This window comes from Anarrhichthys ocellatus, unplaced genomic scaffold (genome assembly GCF_004355925.1).
Source record: "Anarrhichthys ocellatus isolate YVR2014 unplaced genomic scaffold, GSC_Weel_1.0 scaffold4, whole genome shotgun sequence".
In the NCBI taxonomy this organism is placed as follows: Eukaryota; Metazoa; Chordata; class Actinopteri; order Perciformes; family Anarhichadidae; genus Anarrhichthys; species Anarrhichthys ocellatus.
The window spans coordinates 4,217,877-4,224,408 of NW_022280034.1; the positions used below are offsets into that span (position 1 = coordinate 4,217,877).

At 40.8% G+C, this 6,532-nt stretch overlaps 1 long non-coding RNA gene across 1 annotated transcript; it reads left to right on the plus strand.

Moving 5' to 3' along the window:
* Positions 1-385: 385 nt before the first annotated feature.
* LOC116381782 (uncharacterized) lies at positions 386-2,517 on the plus strand. Its single transcript, XR_004212680.1, has 3 exons — positions 386-487; positions 1,458-1,752; positions 2,020-2,517. It is a non-coding gene; the product is annotated as an uncharacterized LOC116381782 (long non-coding RNA).
* Positions 2,518-6,532: the final 4,015 nt, after the last annotated feature.

The window sequence follows — 6,532 nt, forward strand, 5'->3', positions numbered from 1 at the left end:
CAGACAAATTGAAAAACTTTGATTTATAGATAAAAAATAAGTATTCAAAGTGTTTCTCAAATGATCATAATTGAAATTTATATCCGTTTTACTGCTGTGTTTACAGATATTACGAATGTAAACAAACATTTAATAGCATTAGAAAATGTTGGCTGCGAGTTGTAAGCCCCTGTTTGTTTGTTTGTGTGATACTGAAACCTTTTGTCCCAGCATGCACCACTTATTGCACCTTTAAGACCAACTGGCAGGTTTGCTGTATACGATCATCCCTGTCAGGCCAATCCTTCTTCATCAAACCCGTTAAACCCGTTAAACCCGACGACACACCTGCTCTGTTCATGTAAGCCGAGCCTGACACAATGACCGACACCCTTTTGTGCAGAACAGCGCGTGAGGTGTGTGTTCACTACTCTCCTCTTAAAAAAAAGGTCTACTATACAAAAAGAAAAGGTTCGAGTCGACAGAGAGGCGACTCTGAAAGCAAAAGGTAAGACCGCTACTCATTTTCTCTGCTCTTAATGGCCGTCTCTCACTTCCTTTCCGAGTTGCTTTCATGGTCGACGAGGCTGATGGAATTTCATTACTTATGATTGAAAACCAATGGAGTTTTGAAAGCAGAATGAGATGGAAAGGTGCACTCAAAATGCCAGTATACCCTCCAGATGCCAGCAATCTAATTTACTGTCAGCGGTAATAGATGGGGAGCCACCCGATGGCACAGATAAGATGTTATTTCACCATCAGGGTTATCACTTAATATCTGATAATGTCTGTGGGGAGCAATTGTATCCGACAGTTAAAACAGGGGGGCCTCAACTCCTGGCACGAGAAATGATCATCAGTGTGGAAGAATTGTTAATCTGTCAAATCAATGTGACTGCACTCAATAAAGTGTGCATAAAGGGACTTGAGTCGAGGCCGCAGTGTTAATGATTTCTCTTTAATGAAACCGAACAGTTGTGCGCATCATATGTTCTTTTCTCATTTAAAAGGTATTATAAAGATAAGACTTCTTTATCACACGGATTCAGTCGCGTACAATGGCCTGTCTAAAAGAATTGATTTCACATTTAGTCTGTGTGTTACTGTATGTTCGATTAAACAATTCCCTCTACGTAAGGAAGCGTTTGAAGCAGGAATGCTGGTGCGTAGTTGCAAACATTCCTAAAACCGAAGTAAGAGGAGGACAAAAACAAAACACACCCGAGTACGTGCAATGAAGAAATGTTGACTCATAGCATGTACTGACATAGCCGGAGCTGCCAAGTCTCAAACAAAACAAAACAAAATCAGGGCATGATGACATGTTGGATATTGTTACTGTAAGCAATGCTTCTATTGTGGAGCACGAGAGCGTGGGAGTCGACACGTAACATGGTTCATAACATAATGTGTGTTCAGCTATAGTGAAGCTGTGGCACAAATACAATAATACATTTCTGCCATCGTCTTCCCAGAACGGATACATCTATCCTCGAGCCGTTATACTCCACTTGCCTATTGTCAAAAAAAACAACAACCCATCAAGCATCATGGGAAGAGGTAAAGGCGAGGAGTGGGATGGAATGGACGAGGACACGAGGCAGACTCAGCCTCGGAAGCACGAGGAGAACGAGAGTAAAAGCTCCGGGAGCAAATGTCCCAAATGCTGCGTGAAGACAAAAAATTGTCTGATGAGCCCAGAGTGCGGCAGGGCGCTTCAGATCTCCCAGGTCGTCGCCATGTGTGGAATGTGCATCCGCTGGTTTGTGTGTAAGTATCAAACCTCAGAGGCGAGAGTGCTTATAATAACTGCTCGGACATCATCATTAGTTGCTCTGATGTCTGACAAAAGTAAGAAAATAATTTCCTGCTCTGATGAGTCTATGCAAATACAAACATAAAACCCTGACATCTGAATGAATGAGTGTTAATTTGCTTCTTTTCTGTGCATGTATACTGCAATGAAAATTCCACAATAAAAATATAACACATTTTTCATTATTTATATTAATATTTTCTTCCTCATTTTAATTGCAGAACCTAACCTTGAACTTCCTGAGCAGTTTTTCCAGGCTGCGTTGATTCTCAGCGTCCCTCAGCACCTTTCATCAGATTCATGCCATGTGTTTTTCTTTTCTGGACCGAGATGGAAATATTCACTTTCAGCCCGTTTCATCAGCTAAAACTCTCTTTTAATTTCTCTACCCACAAGTTATTTATTTAACATAAACAATTCACTGTCTGTATGTAAAACAAACTAAAGAGACAATCATTATGAATTCATGAATGGATGAATGTGACTTTGATCTGCATGTCTTTGTGAAAGGTTTATTTGTCTGATTGATTAGAAATATGTTTTTATTCATGGTGAAGTAGTTTTTAGTAATAATATGAAATAACTGTAATATTAAGATAATAATAAACATGATGTACCACCTCACGGTTGTATGTCATGGATACAGTTTGTGTCTGTCCAAAATGTCATAATTTTATCCTGTTAGACATTTGTGAGGAATTGTCATAATTAGCATATGAATTGTTGAGGCCAAATGGCCAAACTTGTGTTTTGTGAGGTCACAGTGACTTTTGACAATTTAATGTAATCAGTTCATCCTTGAGTCTGCATGGACATTTGTGCCAAATTTGAAGAAATTTGCTCGAGGTGTTGCTGAGACATCCCCTTCACAAGAATGAACCGGAAGGACGGACGGACAAACCCTAAAACACAATGCATCCGGCCGCGGCCGCTGCCGGCGCGGAGGCATGAAAACAAGGGAACTTAACAATGTGCAGAGGAATACAGTGTAACCCCAACATCTTCTCTTAAACTATGAGTAGGATGACCAGATGGTAGCGGCAAAAAACTCACACATCTGAACTAATGAAAAACTGTAAATAAAGCTTGACAACAAGGACAAAAGTGTATTCAATTCAACACCACTAATGATAGAGAACTGTAGTTAATTAAAAGCCTCAGACAAGCCTGATGCAAATATACGACATTCTGGCTGCTGTCAACACCCTCGTCTGAGGTCATTCGGAGAAAGGTGCTCAGTGCACACATAATAAGCAAGCTATAAAAGAAAACATTGTTTTTTTTTTGTGATTTCACAAGGCAATAATAACATTGCTGCCTCTTTGTGTCTCCTTTTCCATCATACAAAAATGATAAACTCGGGGACAAATGCAAGAAAAATCTGGATTCACCCAATTCTAAGGAGACAAATGTGCACCCGACAGTATGAGCGCTAGCAGTAGGTTTAAGGTGTCTGCAGAGGTTGATGCATTGTGGGGGTGGGGGGGGAATCAGTGCCGAGATCTTCCGACGCACATGCAATTCTGTGATGGCATCAGTGTTCCTGGTGAAGAATGAGCAACAGTAGGTTGTTTGTAAAGTTTTCTAATATTTCAGTTGCAGAGAAAAGACCTCTTTGTCTGACCCCAGGGGCAAAAAAAAAGAAGTAAGAACTCCCCTGGATCTGACTTCTCCTTTGGAATTTGAAAATGCATTGTTCAGAATTTCAGCTTTTCATTTTTTTGACTCTATAATGAAGGTGTCAGGTGGCAAAGTTAGCATGACCTTTTATTTAGAATGGCCACAATAATTAGGATGAGACCCAGGTTGAAAAATAATAAAAAAAATCTTCTTGTTTCGACTCAAAAAGTACGATGTTCTTTCCTACATTTTGGCTTCGTAGGACAGCTGTACATTCTCAGTCTTTTCAGATGCAAACTCCAACACTGCTCTCAACATGGATTATTACAGACCAACCAGAGTAGAGCAACAAATCCCCCGTTTCTCAAGCAGCGGTGAAGCTTCGAAAACTCCTGCAATAGATATCTTTCAACACCAGAGCCCAAAGATACAACCGAAGAGCCCAGAACGTAAACGCTTGGTAATTTTCAATTGTTGTATGGCAATGCTGAGTTTAAAACCCACATTCTGAGAACAATGAATCTGTTGTTTATCTTCCTCTTTTTCTTCTGATTTTGTGTTGTATGATTTCTTTTCTTGTTCTCTTTCACTGCATGTCTCCCTTCAGTTGCTGCCTCTTGTGTGCCACTGCTGTGTCAGTGTAGGCATCACAATACAGGGGTGACATTTCAAGGAGACAGATTAGGGCTACTCGCCAATTAATTTTGCCTCCCTTCCCCTGTTAAATACACAATCAACCAAAGGCAAAATGTCAGTGAAACAAACGAGGAGCCGCCATGTGGTTGACAATTACCGCCAAGCACCTCAGAAATGCCAATACGTTAAAGTGGGAGCAGTGTGTGAGATGAATGGGGACAAACGGCAATCTTTTTAAGGAGCCATGTTGCAGCAGTGCTGAAACGGGCATTTTTGTTCTTTCCCTGCCAAGGTTATCCGATGTAATGACAGACATGTTGCTGGAAAGGTCAAATATTAGCTAGGTTTATACAGATATCTAACATATCTGTTAATATCTTTGCCAACCGACAATATTTGTAATGACCATCAAGAAGGGAAGGGATGGATGCCATCCCTTTACTAATTACTTTACGGCAGAAATACTATGTTACATCATTCCTCATATTGCTTTCTGTTACTCACTTCGGTCAAAGGTGCCTTCCAAAAACTCCAAAGCCTCCACACACAAATCTACTTCAACAGGAGCAAATCCACACTGAGTTTGAGCAGGATTTCAAGCTGCTGTGAACACGATCAGGCCCTCGACCATGGTTGCCAAGACTCCATCTGTTGCTCCAGCTCCGAGCCATTCACTTCGCTCCACCACGCCAAACCTGCCTCCTCCCAACCCGCGACGGAGATGAGGTAAGAAAGGAGGAAACCCGGTCAGGTGTGCTTTGCTAGTGGGCTGCATCCTGTTTTTCAGGGTGGGGAAACGGAAATCATCCTTGCTCTTCCACAAGCCGTTTTAATCGCCTTCCTTTGCCAAGACGCACAGCCGGCCCCGGCCTGTGATTGGCTTGGCCCACAGCCAGCCTCAATACAATTTGTTGCATAAATGCTAAATCGATGGGTCATTACACTAATGAAATGACATGACAGAGGGACATGATCCTGCAGCAGCATCAAGGTTCTTCATAGCTTCTGGCCATGGTTGGGTGCCAAGATTCTGAAAGGTTTTAGAAATGCTAAATCAGTGAAATTCCTTGAAGTTGATGGTGAAAATGGCCTTGAATCCAGCCTGTGGCAATCTCTCTGTCTCTTAATGCGTACTCCCCCCACACAACAACTGAACCAACCATTATTGGACCGATTCCTGGTTCAGCCTCCCATGAAAACCCCCATTAACATCTGTTTCCACAGATGAGAAATACCAAATCTCTCTGCACATATTGACTAGGTCCACCTCTCAGGATAAAAATACAGATTATTTGATATAAAAGGTCTTTTTATAGTTTATCCAACTGAGGACGAGTAAAATTGAGCCTGTGGCATCTTGGAAGTACACTCTGCCCGCACATTTTATTTTGTCCAGACTCATTCATCTTTCAGAGTCACAATTCACATCTTTCCCAGGAACCTTGAAGACTTGCTCAGACTTTTTTTTTCTTTTACCTTGAACTTTATTTTTCTCTATACCTTTTACTGCCACCATGAAGATGAGAGGAGAAAAAAAAAGTGATAAAAATGTTGGGATACGCACTGTCTGTGTGTGTTGCACCTGCGCTTGCATATGTTGCAGAGAGGAAGCGAGACGGAGAAAGACTGTGACAGAGAAACAGAAAGAGACAGAAAGAGATGAGATTTGTGATCTCATCTGTTCACCCGGGGCCTCTCTCCAGAGCGGCCTTTTACTGTCGTCAATCATCTCCATGGAGACATCCTAAAACTCTGATGGATGGGGAGCTCTGTTGCATTTCAAACATGCCTGTGATACACACGACAGTAACTTTGTGTTACAGGCTTGATTACAGTTCCAAAAAACATTTGGGCCTCTGGTTTAAGCCACTGGTAGAGCTACTGGTTATCGGCAGCCAGTAGAGGAAGAAGTTATCAGATCTTATGCTATAAAAGAAGCATAGAAATACTCTGTTATGGCTATTTACAATATTACTTAAGTTAAATTAATAAAGCATTAGCAGGAGTACAGTACAAGTACTCATTATGCAGAAAGGCCCATTTCAGAATAATGTATATAACATTATAATGAGTGATGCATTTGTACATCATTGTGATGTTGCAGCTGGTAAAGTGAAGCTAATTTCAATTACTTGATATATTGCTGCTGTGTAGCCTAACATATAATAATATATCATAATTTAGTGGTTGATTTCAATTTTGTGTCAATACTCTAAATCTGCAAAGAAACTGTAAAATGTATGTATTGGAGTAAAAAGCACAATATGAAAGTAGAAAGTAGCATAAAATGGAAGTACCCAAGTAAAGTACATTAAAGTGGTATTATTACAGGTACAAGTATGAGTTGAATTGCAGGTGTTCTATTAAAAGGACAGTTTTGCTGGTTTTGATGGTATTCCCTTTAGACAGAGCTAGGCAAACTGCTCCCAGTCTTTATGCTAAGCTAAGCTAGCGTGGCTATAGCCTCATATCTAACGA